Source organism: Suncus etruscus, chromosome 8 (genome assembly GCF_024139225.1).
Source record: "Suncus etruscus isolate mSunEtr1 chromosome 8, mSunEtr1.pri.cur, whole genome shotgun sequence".
Lineage (NCBI taxonomy): Eukaryota > Metazoa > Chordata > Mammalia > Eulipotyphla > Soricidae > Suncus > Suncus etruscus.
Window position 1 is genome coordinate 120,315,624 of NC_064855.1, and position 18,657 is coordinate 120,334,280.

Genomic DNA, 18,657 nt, shown 5'->3' on the forward strand with positions numbered 1-18,657 from the left:
ATAAGCAAAGTGGGTACCTAAGGAAGCTTGCAAAATTGGGAACTGATCCCCCCTTGTGCCAGGAAAACAAACATCCCTGCTGAGTACTCTCAAGACCAGAGTGAGAAACTTCTTAACATTATACTCATGGAATATCTGTATTTTCTTCTTCTTTTTAGAACTATCAAAATTATAATTATACTATTTAATATAATAAATATATTGTAATATTTTAATATATCAAATATTTTGTTAAAATAAACATATTTATCTCTAAAATTTATTATAAAATATGTATTGTATATTTATAGATTATAGATTATAATATATTAAGAATACATATTATTCTTAATATATTATATTTAGTCTTGCCAGGATTGGTAGTAGTTCCTCTTGAAAAGTTTGAAAGAATTCATTAGTGAATCCATCTGGGCCTGGGCTTTTGTTTTTGGGCAGATATTTGATTACCGTTTTAATTTCATCAATAGTGATGGGGGTATTTAGATATGCTACATCCTCTTCATTCAACCGTGGAAGATTATGAGTCCAAGAATTTACCTATTTCTTCCAGGTTCTCATTTTTAGTGGCATAGAGTTTCTCAAAGTAGTTTCTGATTACCCTTCAAATCTCTGCCATATCAGTAGTGATCTCTCCTTTTTCATTCCTAATATGAGTTATCAAGTTTCTTTCTCTCTCTTTCTTTGTTAGTTTTGCCAGTGGTCTATCAATCTTGTTTATTTTTTTGAAGAACCAACTTCTGCTTTGTTGATCTTTCAGATTGTTTTTTGGGTTTCCAATCGCTGATTTCTGCTCTCAGCTTTGTTATTTCCTTCTGTCTCCCTATTTTTGGGTCCTTTTGTCGAACACTTTCTAATTTTATGAGCTGTGTCATTAAGCTATTCAGGTAGGCCCCTTCTTCCTTCCTGATGTGTGCTTGCAAAGCTATAAATTTTCCTCTCAGTACTGCTTTTGCTGTGTCCCATAAGTTCTGATAGTTTATGTCTTTATTATTATTTGTTTCCAGGAAAGTTTTGATTTCATCTTGAACCCACTGGTTATTCAGTATGAGGCTGTTTAACTTTTAGGTGTTAAAGTTTTTCTTCTGTGTCCCTTTGGAATTCACATATAATTTCAGACGCTTGTGGTCTGCAAAGGTAGCCTGCAAAATTTCCATCCTCTTGATATAATGGAGGTATGTTTTATGTGCTAGCATGTAGTCCATCCTAGAGAATGTTCCATGTACATTGGAAAAAAATGTGTATCCAGGTTTCTGGGGATGGAGTGTCCTATATATATCTAGTAGGCCTCTTTCTTTCATTTCTCTTCTCAGGTCTAGTATATTCTTGTTGGGTTTCATTCTGGTTGACCAATCAAGAAATGGACAGACACTTTGGCAAAGAAGAAATACAAATGACCAAAAGACACATAAAAAAATGCTCCACATCACTAATCATCAGGGAGATGCAAATCAAAACAACTATGAGGTACAACCTCACACCACAGAGAATGGCACACATCTCAAACAATGAGAACAAACAGTGTTGGCGGGGATGTGGAGAGAAAGGAACTCTTATCCACTGCTGGTGGGAATGCCATCTAGTTCAACCTTTATGGAAAGCGATATGGAGATTCCTCCCAAAACTGGAAATTGAGCTCCCATACGATCCAGCTATATCACTCCTAGGGATATATCCTAGGAACACAAAAATACAATACAAAAATCCCTTCCTTACACCTATATTCATTGCAGCACTATTTACCATAGCAAGACTCTGGAAACAACCAAGATGCCCTTCAACAGACAAATGGCTAAAGAAACTGTGGTACATATACACAATGAAATATTATGCAATTGTCACGAGAGATGAAGTCATGAAATTTTCCTATACATGGATGTACATGGAATTTATTATGCTGAGTGAAATAAGTCAGAGAGAGAGAGAAACACAGAATAGTCTCACTCATCTATGGGTTTTAAGAAAAATGAAAGACATTCTTGCAATAATAATTTTCAGACACAAAAGAGAGAAGGGCTGGAAGTTACAGCTCACCTCATGAAGCTCACCACAAACAGGGATGTGTTTATTTAGAGAAATAAGTACATTTTGAACTCTGCTAATAATGAGAATGTATGAGGGAAATAGAAAGCCTGGCTAGAGTACAGGTGGGGTTGGGTGGGGAGGAGGAAGTTTTGGGACACTGGTGATGGGAATGTTGCACTGGTGATGGGTGGTGTTCTTTACATGACTGAAACCCAAACACAATCATATATGTAATCAAGGTGTTTAAATAAAATATAAAAATACATATAATCAATATATTTATAAATAAAATAATAAAATACAGTCACTAGGTATGATGAATATATTATAATTATAATATAATAACATATTACAATAAATATAATAATAATAATCTTTTACAAGATTAATTTGAAAGAAAAAAAGAATATTATTGAAATGTTACTTTGGAAATAATGGTAGAAACCCCAAGTGTTGAAAAAGATCCCTGAGTCCTGCATGCTAATGTTTCTATGGAAATACAGAAAATAATAAAACCATAAAGAAATGTCTGTTACAAATTTTCTGGAAACCCCTATTACAATGAGTACGCTGTATGTGATTCCATACCAACCAAACAAATGAATAAAAAACCAAACAACCAGCCAACCAACCAACCCATTTTTTTTTACAAACCCATACTTGTCAAAGTTGATATAAAACTATCGTTTCAGTATCCTTCTCTCACTCAGATGCTCAGGTACAAACACGAGTTGAAGGATAAGGTGAGGCTAATTTGCAAAATGATGAGAAAGATCCTGGGAAGGTGGTGGGATTGGTAACTGTATGTAATCAGCCTTTTACTGCAAGGGCCTATAATAATGTTAGGAATCTTATACAGGGTTACAGGTAAAGACTATATTGGAAGCCAGAGACTCCAGCCGAAGCTTTTCATAACAATATGTTTTAATGTCTTAACATTACTAGATTTAAAATAACCTCTCAGCTTCTTTGTCCACAGTGGTTCTTGGATACAAAGGGTAGATACCCTAATTTGATACAGTGGTGCTCAGTCACACTAGATAATATATTCTGTTTGCATTTTAAAAATGTCTGGATAAAACACTTAAATATACTTTTTTTCTCTGGTTCATGGCCTCTATTAGGACCTAAAGCAAGTGGCCATCCAGACCACTGAAACAATCAACTGTGAACCACAGACTTATATTACAGAACCTACTACTCATCGAATATGTTTGGGCAAATTAACATTTCCTTTCTCTCTCTTTTCTTCTCTCTTCTCACTACTTCTTTCTTTCTCCCCTTTCTTCTTCTACCTCTTCTTCCTCCTCATCATCTTGATTTATTAATTTTTTAACCTTATTTTAACTATATTTACCTTTTTTCTGTTCTCTTATCTTTTGCTCTTCCTTCCTCTTCTTCTCAAGCTTTATCTATGCTAATTAGTTATCTTTATTCAAACAGTCCTTAAGAGCTCAGACCCATCCTATTAGGGTCAGACTTTAAGAAAAGGTTAAGAATATATCACTATTGTCTGTTCTTATGTGGGCATGAGTACATAGAGAGAAGACTCCTCTATGAGAGTCAAAGCTAAATTGTACACAATCCATGCTTCTACTGTATCTAGCCCCTCCTATATTCTATCCCTCCTCCTGCCTTTAGAAATCCTACTATCCCTTCACCCACCATTTCCTATCTAATATCCCAACTTATTAATACTCTTTATCCTCAGTTCTTAATCCATTAGTTATGAAGACTGACCTCCTGCCCCAATAAGCCATCACCCAGCTACCAAGTGAATGGACACCCACTCAGCCCCACATCTTGTCCCCTGGCAAGAAACTGCAACCAACACCCTGCTGAATCATGCTCTGTGACTATCCTTCTCACAAGCCCCCAAATGTAGACTGTTGTTTGATAGCAAGCTCAGCTCCAGAAGGATCCCTAGTGCAAAAACTCTACCCGAGCCCTTTCTGCAACAAATAATTTCTCAATCTCAACAAGACCAGGGTGTGTGATAAAAATGTGCTCTGGATTCTACCCTCACAAGAAAATCTCAAAAGACAATGGGGAAGCCTATATTACCTTTATAAGTTTAAGACCTACCTCTTAACCTGTTTATCCCCAAATGTAAGGTTGTGTCCTGCATCAATTTGTTCCTTTAATATTTTTTAAACTGTTTAAATTTATTTTTCCTTTATATATATATATATGTGAGTATATATATGTACATATATATGTATATATACATATTTTTTGTTTCTGTTTTCTTTTCATTCTTAACTCCAACTATTTTGATTTTGCTTGATATAAAAACCTACAAGAAATAGTCTTACCTGGGATAATAGCTCTGGTCAAAACCAGGGCAGAGGGGCCGGGAAGGTGGCGCTAGAGTTAAGGTGTCTGCCTTGCAAGCACTAGCATAGGATGGACAGCGGTTCGATCCCTCAGCGTCCCATATGGTCCCCCCAAGCCAGGGGCGATTTCTGAGCACATAGCCAGGAGTAACCCCTGAGCATCAAAAGGGTGTGGCCCAAATACCAAAAAAAAAAAAAAAAGAAAAAGAAAAAACAGGGCACAGAGAAGATGGAGCCTGACACTCTCACCCCTAAATTTATTAGCAATAGGATATACCACCATTTCTTCTTGAAACGGCATACTAAAAAAGGGAACTTTTACGTATAGAAACAAGCTCTTATCTACTAGGGACAGGAACTCATATATTTTACAATATAGGGGCACCTCTCACTTTGAACATATGTCTTGTGGTCCCAATTTATACTACAGGTGATTAAACAGTAACCATCTAACCCTAAATACTAGAGCTCAGACATAGAAATGACACAGTTCTCTACAACAGCTCCAGGAACCAAATTCCCTCTGGGACATTCTTAAAACATTCTTAAAACTGCTCTGATACCAACATGTGTTGGTTTTGATATGATATCCTCATAATGAAGAAATGGCAACAACTTGGTCTAAGAGCAGGTTGTCTTACCTCGCCTCCTAACAATAAGATAAAATCATAAGACATGTCATTCTTTGATTGGTACAAAAGCCAACTTCAATATCTATAGAAGACTGACTGTGATAACCATGACTGGGAAGAACTTATCCTGGGACCAATAAAAAATAACCCTAGTATAGGCCTTGGCCTATCATCTGTACAACAGCCAAGATCTCTAACTCCGGAGGTCTGATTGAGGCAACTGCAACCGAGCAGATATTCTGGAAACATAAAGAAAGACTCTATCCTATGCTTCATCCTAAAATCGGAGTAAAACCCAAGACCACCAACTACAGAATATTGATTAAAACAACAATGATGGAACAGAACTCCTAGAACTGTAAAGAAAGACTCCATCCTAGGCTCCATCCTTTGACCTGTATAAATATCAAGATCTCTAGGTACAGAGGCAGGATTCCTTCATCACGATGGAGAAGAAAGTTTCCAGACACCACCAAAGGACCAAGGGGAGAGTAAAAGAACATGTATGGAACCTGTAGTTATTCCCATGACAGTATACTTCAAGGGTGAAGAAAACCTGTATCTCTTAGGCTAAGGAAATTCCCGTTCTAATTACCTTAATATTTACTCTGCCTATGCAAGAAAAAAGAGAGAAGCACAAATTTATTTTTTTGTTTTTGTTATTGTTGTTGATTTTTGCTTGTTTACTCTTTTTTTGTGTTTTCTTTTGCTTTTATTTCAGGATCGTGGTTATTGTGTGGTTAGTGTCTTTATTACTATGGTGCTTTATGTATTTTTTGTTTGATTTTTTAAATTTTTTTAATATTGTTGTCATGTTTTTTGTCCTTTTTCCCTTTCTTCTCTTCAATTGATATTTATAGTCTCTAGAAGGACTCTTCCCATTTTTGCTAGTTTGATTTTTGCCCCATTTTATTTTTTTTCTTTCCTTAAGACAGAACCACATAATTTGAACCATCTTGTTTGGCCTCACAAATTGAGGGGGAAATGATGGAGGGTACCAAAACCAGACAGTCGTATGAACAGTAAGTAGAAATTAAAAAATGATTAGATTTCAACACCAAATCCAAAGCCAACTAAACAGAATCAATACCCAATCTACAACATGCTAGATACAGAAGGGACCACTTATACTAGCAACCCAGGATGTAAAGTAGAGGAATATGGGATGCATGCTGGGAACAGGAGTGGAGAGTAGACAACATTGGTGGTGGGAATGCCCCTAATTTAATGTCACTATGTACTAAAAAATTACTGTGAAAGATTTGTAATCCACTTTTGTCAAAATAAAAATAAATTTAAAATAAAAACTCTAAGAAAAAAAAAGAAAAACACCCCCAATCTATAAACTTAAAATTTAAGATTAAATGTAGACTTAAATGTGCAATTTCTATTTGTCAATTTTATCCCAAAGAAAGCTAAAAAATAGCCCTAGTCGCTTCCATTCGCCATGATTCATAACTTTCCATATTCTAAGTTCTCAACCATAGTACATGTAACACTATTCTGTGAATTGCAGGCCTTATGTACACATTCATTATGAAGACTTTGCTGTCTGTCTTATCTGGGTTGTAATTTCAGAGGACTCTTTCTATTCTCAATTTTTACTTGTTTATGAAAATGAAAGTTTCATTCTATCAAAGTGATTGAGAAATGAGAACTTGACACTGCTCTTCAAAAGTCCTGGATCAAACCCATTCAGTGATCAGAAACCTGACCTTCCTTGAATCAGTCTGAGTGTCCTCAGGAGTCCTTCCTTTTGGTATGATCTTCTTTCTCAAAAATCACTCTCTGAGTTATGATCTCTTTCGAACTTATCCAATTCCAGCACATACCTATTTTATTCAGTACCTATTGTTCTAAAGAAATACTAGCCATGTAGAATGTGGTATACACTAGGTGTATAGGAAGTGGTGTTGGGACAACTGATCAACCACATGCAGAAAAACAATTTCAGACCTCCAAATTGAGAAACTTACTTTAGTACTGTCATAATATCCCTACTTGCAGCTCAGCTGAATTTTGGAGAAAAATAAATAAGTCAACCCTAATAAGTCGTGGATACTAATCATAAATGTAACAGGAAAGTTATGGGATAGTTCTCTTGTTAAAATATTGCAATTTATGTTCACCTATTTCATGCTGTTCAAAAGCATGTATTCATGTATGAAAATGTTGGTGAATGATTGTAGTTACCACATGCATAATGAATAATTAAGAAAATGAATCAACTAGACAATACACTTGTCCTCAAATCATCATCAGAGCCACAGTTACACACCAACTTTGGCCTATTAGGGGATACAATGAGAGCGTTTCTCAAGTTTCAGCCTTAGAATTGTAATTGGAGTAATGGCACAGCGGTAGGGAGTTTGTCTTGCAGGCGTCTGACACAGGACAGAGCTTAGTTTCATCCCCTGGCCTCCCCTGTGGTCTCCCAAGCCAGAAGCAATTTCTTAATGCATAGCTAGGACTAACCCCTGAATGTAAACAGTTGTGCCCCCCCCCAAAAAAAACCAAACAAAAAAATGAAACAACCCTATAGCTATAAACCTAAAATGTGCATTTTTTTTAGGTTTCTAGGCCACACCCTAGAGAACTCAGGGGTTACTCATGGGTCACCCCTGGCAGGCTCTGGGTAGACCATAAGGGATGCCGAAAACTGAAACTGGGTCCATCCCAGGTGAGCTGCATGCAAGGCAAGTGCCTTCCACTGTGCTATCCATTTTGCCCCCTGAGTGACTTCTTTTTATAAGATTATCCAACCCGAGTCCCCTCCAGATATGAGATGAAGTATTACAAAAAGAAGTGTTATCTCTGTCTTTATTTTCATATAGAAATACATAATTCACCTTTTACCAACATTCTTTTCAAAAAGTTTATTGAGCATAGTTCCAAATCATTCATTTATTACCCTTTCCCCAAAACCCACCCCCCAGCTTTGGCACTGCTTAAATGCTGTCATATAAGTAACAGTCTTATAAGTAACTCTCCTTTCTTGGTTCAAAGTTTCATTGCAAAAGTATGGGGTGGGGAGTCACTGTATTTGGATGCTTCTTGCACTGTGTGATCCACTGGTCTTTCTTTCCCATGAGATTCAAGCCTTAGAAGCGAGGCCAACTTTTGTGTCTGGACGGCATGATCAGGGGCAGTGTTAAAGATGAGAGAGGAAACTTGCCAATACAGACTCTATAGACATGAAGCATCTACAGAGAATGAGCATGGAGACAGTCTAGCAGAGGAGGAAGCCCATTTTAATAACCTGCAGAGAAGAAAAATAAAGGGTTTTGCTATAGGGAGAGTGGTAGAAGAGTCCATCCCCTCTATAAAGAATCTATCTACATATGTACATGTATGTTATATGTACACTACAATTATCCAGACCTGTGTGGTGTTAAACTTTTTCTAAGAGGAGCTGGAGTAATAGCTCAGCAGGCAGGGCCATTGATTTGCATGCTGTCTACATATACCATATGGTCACCTGAGCACCACCAGGAGTAATTAATTCTGGAGTGCTTAGCCAGGAGTATTCCTTGAGAGTTGCTGGGTAATTAATTAAGTAAAAAAAAGTTAGGCCCTGCACCTCAAAGTGTAAGAATACGTGAGGAAGCATGTAGGATTGGGAACAGACTCCCCCACTTGTGCCAGGAACAGAAAACATTCCCCCTGAAGTCTCTCAAAACCATAGTGAAGAAACTTCTTAACATTATACTCTTGGAATATCTTAGTTTCCCTTTTAAAAAAACATAGAAATATAAATGATAGCAATAAAAGTGTACATTTGTAATAAAGAAAAATTTTAAGAAAGGACTGTAGCAGTGGCACAAGCAGTAAGGCATCTGCCTTCTCTGTGCTAGACTAGGTCAGACTGCAGTTCTATCTCAGGGCATCCCATATGGTCCTCCAAGCGAGGAGCGATTTCTGAGCTCATAACCAGGATTAACCTTTGAGCATCCCCTAGTGTGGCCCAAAACCCCCTCTAAGATGTTTTAAAAATACTTGCATTTTAATATTTGTATGAAAATACAGAAAAAAATACAGAAATGTCTGTTAAAGATTCTCTGGAGAAGAAACTGCTATGACAATGAATAAAGCATTTGACTCCAAACCAACCCAACAACCATTTTCTCCTCAAAACCATACTTTGGCAAAGGTAATGCAAATTTCCGGTTTCAGGGTCCTTGTCCCACAGAGTTGATCTGGTACAGGCTGCAGTGAAAGGAGAAGGCGAGGCTACTTCACAAATGGTGAGAAAGATCCCGGAGAGGTGGTGGGAATGGAAACTGTGAGGGCTGGCTTCTTCAAATTGATCCAAAGTAGCAATATATCTTGAAAAAAACCAACAACAATATTTCATTTAGTGGGGAGATTACCAACACCCCACCAGGAAATCCACTACTTTCCTTCTCTTGCCCCCTCTTTTCAGTTTTCCTTAGGTTCCAGGGTCTCCAATACTGTAGGCAACAGGGAACAACATCTTCTCAGACACAAAGTTCCTGCTCCACACACACAACAGCAGTGTCAGGGTCCCTCCACCCATGCCTCACAGTCCCCCAGTCCTCACAATCCACCTTGGAAAGTCCAGTATGCCAGGCCCTAAAACAATATGTAGACTCCCCTGAAAGATTCTATGACTATAGAAAGATTGCCCATGAAAAGAGCACAAGGACTTTTCCTGATTCATAAAGGTCACTTTAAGCTACAGTAAGAGCTCATCATCATCATCATCATCATCATCATCATCATCAGTACTAGTAGTATAATTAAAAAGATTATTCAAAAACTGTTGATAAAATATTGAAAAGACGATCATGACTCAAGGAGACCATCGCTAAGGACAAAAGCAGGTCAAAAAGGATAAAGATTGTATGGCCCAAAATGTTAGATGAGAGGCCAATGTAAAGTACAGCGGGTAAGACCCTAACCTTGTACCTTTTTGATCCCAGCACACTGGATTCCACTTGGTATGGTGACTCCTGAGTGTAAAAAGAGAAATTTGACCTGAGTTTGCTGGGTATGGCTTAAACTCAAACACACACACACACACACACACACACACATACACGCTAAAATATAAAGTAAAATAAAACAAAATATTGTATCATTAAATAAAAGAGGAGCAATAAATAATAAGTTAAGAGCCTAAATTAAAAAATTCCTTCTAAATTTAATCTTATCAAAAACATTTTCCCAGGAATTCAACCTTGCTACATTCCCTTCAGTTTTCTGAGCTGAAGTACATGCTCAGCTGGTTCCATCCCAGACATCAATGAAACTAGGAATGGTCTCAAGGCAACATGGGAGTGCGGTCCCCAAACTAGAACTCACTAACAAAGGCCACAAAAAGACCTTCTTTCTAAGAGGAGTCTCTCCAGTGATGGGGGAGGAGAGGGTACAGTTTACCCTTTGGGCTATCTATCCAATCCCTAGAAAATTCTTCTAACCATTTCTATTACTTACCTGATCTCTTTGGCAGTCACTGAAAACCAGATATGCAATCAAGACCAAGTGTCAGGAGAATCACGAGATAACCCCCTGAAACAAATGCAAAAGGATTTGTTTAAGTTGGGGGCACATTTTTAGTATCCAACAGTAGCATCTGACAGGGAAATGTTTTTTTCGTTTTGTTTTGTTTTTGTTTTTTTGGGCCACACCCAGTGATGCTCAGGAGTTACTCCTGGCTCGAGGTCTATATGAGATGCCAGGGATCAAACCCAGGTCTGTTCTGTGTCAGCCATGTACACACCAAATGCCCTACCTGTGCTATCAGTCTGACTCCATAGAACTGTTCTTCGCAGTGGTAGGAAGTCTTGCAAGAGTCCATCCATACTTCGGCACTTAATTTCTGCTAACACATAAAAATAGACCCACTGTCATTATGAGAGCCTTTTGTTTTAAAAAATAAATGGATGTATCTTTACTGAATGATTAAATATTTTCATGGTAATGAATTGCTTACATTTTAAAAGCAACAAAGGCAAAATAAGAATTAAATCAACCATGTTGAAAAGGTAAAGTACTGATCTGTAATATGGATGGAAATGAAGATGAAGAAAAATTAAAATGCTAGGTATACAAAGAAATGCTGGGCTGAGGATACAGCCAGATGGGATAGTGAGTCCAGCATAAAATGGAGGCAGCCTGGGTGTGATTCCCAACAGCAGAAAAATGCCCCAAATGTACCCCAACTATTTTAATTACTAAAATATACAAATACTTTGAATACTAGTGACATGGCCATTACCCTGTTGAAGGTTAGTCAACTGAAGTATACAGATGAGTTTCTTAAGCCAGGCCCAGAGATTTCGGTGTTCACCAGAGATACATTATTTGGGTACCTGAGGAAGTTCACAGGTTTGAGGATTGAACCCTTTGTGCTAGGAACACATAACAGCCCCCCTGATCTTTTGAGACCAGAGTGAGAACATTCTTAACATTATGCTCATAGAAAATCTTTATTTCCCTGTTTCCTTACAACGTTGGAAATAAAAAAAATATTTATTATATTCATAATGATATCATACATTTACATACTATATATAATAGTATATTTATATTTATTATTCATAATAAACAATTGATAATTATTAGTCAGTAATAATATAATAAATATATTGGTGAATTTTAATAATAAATAAATTACTTTTATCATTTAAATAATTTAAATCTATTTATTTAAATAGATAAATAAATAAGTTTATATAAATTTAAATAATGATTAATAAATTTCATTAAATGAATAATAAGTAGGCAATAAATTAATATTATTTAATAAATAATAATTATTATATTTATTATTAAATAAAGATGTGTGTTATATTATCATAGATATAATTTTTTCTTAGGGTAAATTTGAAAGAACAGTAAGAACTATATTATTGGAATGATACATTGAGAATAATGGTAAAAACCCGAGATGTATAAGAAAAAATTCCTCTATCCTGCAGGCTAATATTTGTATGAAAATACAGAAAAATAAATTCATAGAGAAATGTCTGTTAAAATTTTTCTGGACAAGAGACTGCTATGAACATGATGTGGTCAACCAAGCAAGCAAACCAAGAATACCATTTATGCCAAAACCCATAGTTTGGCAGTGGTGATCTAGAACTTCCATTTCAGGGTACTTCTTTCCACTGAGATAATCGGGTATAGGCTGTAGTGTAAATTGAAAGCAATGCTTACTCATAAAATGACGAAAAGGATCCTGGTGAATGGTAACGGTGAGGGTTGGCTTGCTGGAATTGATCCGAATTAGCAAAATACCCTGGGGAAAAATACAGTATTTCATGTAGTAGGAAGATTAAAAGCCTCCCCCCAGGAAGTCCACTACTTTCCTTCACTCTTGCCCAGGCTTCTCTTTTTTTCTTAGGCTCCAGGCTCTCTAATACTGTAGGCAACAGTGAACAATATCTTCTCAGATGCAAAGTTCATGCTCCACACACAACAACAGTGTCAGGGTCCCTCCACCAATGTCTCAACTCCTTTACAGACCCCCACCAAACCCCTTGGCAAATCTCAGTAGACCATGCATGCCCTGAAACAGGGTTTTGAATTCCCTGAAAGGTTGCATGACTCATGATCTATGACTCACAGAAAGATTTCTCATGAATAGTGCTCAAGGACATTTCCTATGTCATAAAGGTCACCTTAGCTATAGAAGATTAGGACCAATCTTCATCTTGCTTATCATTAGCCCCATCAGTAATAGTAGTATAATTAGTAAGACATTCAACAAAAGTGTTGATAAAATATGGAAAGAATGAGCTTAACTCAAGGTTAACATCATTAAGGACCAACAAAAATCAAAGGGAATTAAGATTGTATTGTCCAGAATGTTCTATCAGAAGTTAAAGTACAAGAGGGTAAGACACTAGCCTTGTACCGAGTCAATCAGGTTTCGATCCCCAGGATGCTCAATCAAACTTAGTGTGACTTCTGAGTGTACAAACAGGAATATGAGCTGAGTCTGCCTGTGAGGGCCAAAACACACACACACACACACACACACACACACACCAAAAAAATATCATCATTAAATAAAAGATTAAAAATAAATATATGATGGGTATTAAATTCTTAAATATTTTCAAGGGAATTAAAATTTAGAACATTCTCTTGAGTTCTCTATATGGCCAGGAGACAGATTCCTGGGTCACAGTGCACACTCTGCTGATATTATGGACACCAATGAGATTGAGTTTGCTCCCTCAGCAATATGAAGTGTGATCTCCAAACTAGAAAACCACAAGAAGACATTCTTTCTAAACAGGATCCTCTCCAGTGATGGAAATCAAGGGGTACAGAGTTCACCCTTTGTACTATCTCCCCAACTCCTAGAAAACTCATTGGACCATGTTTAATTACTTATCTTTTTGATAGTCACCCAAAACACAGATATTCAAGCAAGATCTTGGTGACATCAAAATCACAAATTGCACCCTTGAAACAACTGCAAAAGTGTTGGGTATTTGGGGGCACGTTTTTATTTTCCATTTTTTCATTTACATGTATTCTCCATTTTTATTCTCCAATAGTAGCAACATAAAACTGTTCTTTGTGGAGGGAGAAAGTCTTGCAAGAGTGCATCTGTGCTTTGGAGGTTAATTGCCACTAACTCTTGAAGATATTTCTGTTGTTACTGTGATGGCATTTTGTTTTTAATAATGAAATAGCTACAATTTTGAGAGCTTAGAAATCTTCATAATAGTGGATAGCTTACGTTTAATAAGTGACATCGACAAATTAAGAATCAAATAACAATGTGTAAAAGGCAAGGCACTGATCTATATATGGCTAGAAAATGAAGATGAAGAAAATAATAAAACTGAGAATTTACTGCCAGATGCAAAAAGAGGTGCTGGGATTGGGCTTGAGGAAAAAGCTAGAGAGGCAAGTGAACCAGCATGGCATGGAGGAACTCTGGGTGTGATGGTGTGATTCATAGCAGAAGAGTGTCCTTAGAAAACTCTCCAAGAAAGACACATTTTTAATTGAGAGAATACACAATATTTTGAATATCAGTACAATATTTTGAATATTAGTGATATGGTAGTTACCTGTTTGAAGGTTAGTCCACAGAAGAATAGAAATGAGCATGAAGCTTGTGAAATTGTTGTTTTCTTGCTTCTTCAGCCAGTCCCAGGGATTCTAATGTTCACCAGAGATATGACCATTGGGAACCTGAGGAAGTGTGCAGGATTGGGGATTGACCCTCTTTAGGCTAGGAACACATAACAGCCCCCCTGATCTCTTTTGGACCACAGTTAGAAACTTAACACTATACTCATAGGACTTCTTTATTTTTCTGTTTTGGTACAACCATGGAAATATTAAAATAATATTTATAACATAATAAAATATAATAATTACTAATTTTCAATATCATATTATATAGTTTTTATACTATATTATTATAAATATATTATTTATCATATTTATAATATCATGTATATTTATATGTTATAATATATGATACATATTATTTATATATCACATATGATAAATATGTTTATAAATGTAAATATTTAAATATATAATATATAAATACATACATATTTATGATAATATTTTAAATATAATAATAATCTTTTCTAAGGTTAAATTTAAAAGAACAAAAAATTTTTCATTGAAATGATACATTGGGAATAAAGATAAAACCTGAGAGGTTTAAGAAAAAATTTCCTCTGTCCTGCATGATAATATTTGTATGAAAATACAGAGAAAATTAGACCATACAGAAATTTCTGGTAAAAATTCTCTGGAGTAGAGACATTGACATTGACTACACTGGATGTGACCCCAAAACAGCCAACCAACCACCAAACAAACAACAAAAATAAATTTTTCCCAAAACCCATAGTTTAGTGGTGGTAGGGGTGATGTAAACTTTCATTTCAGGGAACTTCTTTTCACTGAGATTATCTAGTGAAGGCAATAGTCGAAAGTGAAGGCATAGCTTACTCATAAAGTGATGAGAAGGATCCTGGTGAAGTGGTGGCAATGGTACCTGTGAGGGCTGACTTATTCAAACCAATCCAAAGTAGCAAAATACCCTGGAAAAAATTCGATATTTCCTGTAGTGGGGAGATAAAAACACCTCCTCCCAGGAAATCCACTACTTTCTTTAACACTTGCCCTGTCTCTTCTTTTTTCCTTAGGCTCCAGGCTATCCACAATACTGTAAGCAATAACAAAAAACATCTTGTTAGATGCAAAATTTCCTGCTCCACAAACAACAACATGTCAGGATCCCTCCACCAAAGTCCTTTACAGACTCCCACCAAACCTCTTGGCAAAGCTCAGTAGTCATGCCCTGAAACAGTATGTTGACTCCCCTGAAAGTTTCTATAACTCATGATCTATGACTCACAGAACTATTGGAAATGAAAAGTGCTCAAGGACATTTCCTAGGTCATAAAGGTCACCTTCTCTACAGAAAGAGCTTATCATCTTGTTCCTCATCACCCCAATCAGTAGTAATATACTTAAATAAAACCATTCAACAAAAATATTGATAAAATATGGAAATATGGAAAGAATGACCATAACTCAAGGAAAACTCTAAGGACAAATACTTCAAGGACAAACACAAATCAGAAAGGGTTAAGATTGTATTGTCCAAAATGACATGTCAGAGGCTAAAGAAAATTTACAGAAGGTAAGACACTAGCCTTGTACCTGGTCAACCTTGTACCTGAGTCTGCTGAGTAGGGCCTAAACACACACACACACACACACACACACACACACAAACTCATGCAAGCACAAAAAATATAATCAAATCAATCATTGTATTATTATAACAATGAGTAAAAATATAAAAACTGGGGAAGGTTAGAGACTAAATTAAAATCTTCCTTCTAAATCCATTTTCTTCAACATTTTCACTTGAATTCAACTTTGGGACATTCCCTTTATTTCCCAACTGAGACAGCTCTCTGGGCTGCAGTGCACACTTTGCTGATTCCATCTCAGACACCAATGAGACTGGGATTGGTCCCTCAGCAATAACAGGTGGGGTCCCCACTCTAGAATTCCTCAATGAATATCACAAGACGACATTTTTTGTAAAACAGGAGCCCCTCCAATTATTGGAGGATCAGAGGATATAAAGTACATCCTTTGGACTACCTCCCCAAACCCTAGAGACCTCTTTGGACCATGTTTACTACTTACCTTATCTCTTGGTAGTCATGAAAACAACAGATATGCCAGCAAGACCTGGGTGATACAAAAGAACACAGGTTACATCCCTGAAACAACTGCAAAAGAGTTGGGTAAGTTGGGGGCACATATTTCTTCTCCAATAGTAGCAACAAGAACTGTTCTTTGTGGAGGGAGGAAGTCTTGTAAGAGTGCATCTGTGCTTTGGCAGTTAAATTCTATTAACACATGAAAATAGCTCTACTGTAACTGTGATGGCATATTGTTTTAATAAAAAATTGATGTAATTTTCTGAGTGCTTAAAAATCATAATAGTGAATCACTTACATTTAATAAGCGACATAGGCAAAATAAGAATCAAATCTACAATGTTTAAAAGGTAAGGTACTGATCTATATATGGCTGGAAAATGAAGATGAAGAAAAAGAATAAAAATGAGAATTGACTGCCAGATGTGCAATGAGGTGCTGGAACTGGGGCTGAGGAAAAAGCCAGAAAGGCCAGTAAACCAGCATGGCATGGAGGAAGTCTGGGTGTGACTCCTAGCAACAAAATGTCCCCAGAAAACCCTCCAAGGGGACACCAAAATTTTTTTAATTGAGAGAATATACAAATATTTTGAATACTACTAGTCAAATGGCATTTACCTGTCTGAAGGTTAGTCCACTGAAGAACAGAAATGAGCTCGATCTTGAAAAATGTTTTTACTTGCTTCTTCAGCCAGTCCCAGGGATTCTAGGGTTCAGCAGAGATATGACCATAGGGTACCGGAGGATGCATGCAAGATTTATGATTGACCCCTTTGTGCTAGGAACACAGAATAGCCTCCCTCATATCTCTCAATACCAGAATGAGAAACTCTTAACATTATACTCATGGAACATCTGTATATTTTTGTTTTGTTACAGCTTTGGAAATATAAAAATAATTTAAATATAATAAATATAATAATTAATTATATGTATCTTATTAAATTATATATTTTATTATACTGTATTATAATACATATTTTATTTATCATGTTTATATCATATATATTTCTATATTGTTTACTATAATATATAATACATATTATTCATATATTATATACTATACACATGTTATAATATAATAATATATAATAAATATAATATTTTCTAAGATTATTAGAAAGAACAAAACAATTATATCATTGAAATGATACATTAGGAATAAAGAAAAAACCCGAGATGTTTAAGAAAAAAATTCCTTTATCCAGCATGCTTATATTTGTGTGAAAATACAAAAAAAAATAAAATCATACAGAAAAGTCTGTTAAAAATTCTCTGGAGAAGAGACTGCTATGACAATGAGTACACTGGATGTGACCCCAAATCAACCAACCAACCAACCAACCAACCAACCAACCATCCAACCAACCAACCAACTAATAAACCAACCAACCAACTATACCATTTTCTCCAAAAACCCATAGTTTGGCAGGGGTGATGTAGCACTCCCATTTCAGGGTACTTCTTTCCACTGAGATGATGTGTTATGTTGTGACAATTGAAAGAGAAAGCAAAGCTTACTCATAAAATGATGAGAAGGATCCTGGTGAAGTGGTGGGAATGGTGACTGTGAGGGCTGGCTTCTTCGAACTAATTCAGAAGTAGCAAAAATACCCTGAAAAAAAATCCAACGTTTCATGTAGTAGGGAGATTAAAAACACCCCACCAGGAAATCCAGTACTTTCCTTAACTCTTGCTCAGTCCCCTCATTTTCCCTTAGGCTCCATGGTCTCCAATACTGTAGGCAACAGCGAACAACATCTTCTGAGATGCCAAGATCCTGCTTCCCACACAACAGCAATGTCAGTGTCCCCCCACCAAAGCCCCCTGGTCCCTTCTTGCCCACCAGTACAAACTCATGTAAAACTCCAGTAGACCATGCCCTGAAACAGTATGTTGAATCCCCTGAAACTTTCTATGACTCATCATCTCTGACTCATAGAAAGATTGCTCATGAAAATGGCATCAGGACTTTTCCTAAGTCATAAAGGTCAACTTAGCTACAAAAAGTGCTTATCATCATCATCAGTACTAGTAATATAATTAAATTAAGACAATTCAACTAATATGTCAATAAAATATCAAAAGAATGGCCATGACTTGAGGAAAACATCTCTAAGGACAAATGCAAGTAAAAAAGGTTTACGACTAGATTGTCCAAAATGTATTTTCAAAGACCCAAAAAAAAGTACAGAGGGAAAGACACTAGCCTTGTACCTGGTCAACCAGATTTCATTCCCCAGGATGCTGAATCGCACTTGGTGTCACTCCTGAGTATAAAAACAGGAATCTAACCTGAGTCTGCTGTTTAGGGCCTAAACACACACACATGCACACACACTTACACACACACACAGACACACACATCAAATCAAATATTGTATCATTAAAACAAAGAGTAAAACTAAAATAAGGGGGGTTAAGAGACTAAATCAAAATCTTTCTTCTAAATTCATCTTCCTCTTCAATATTTTC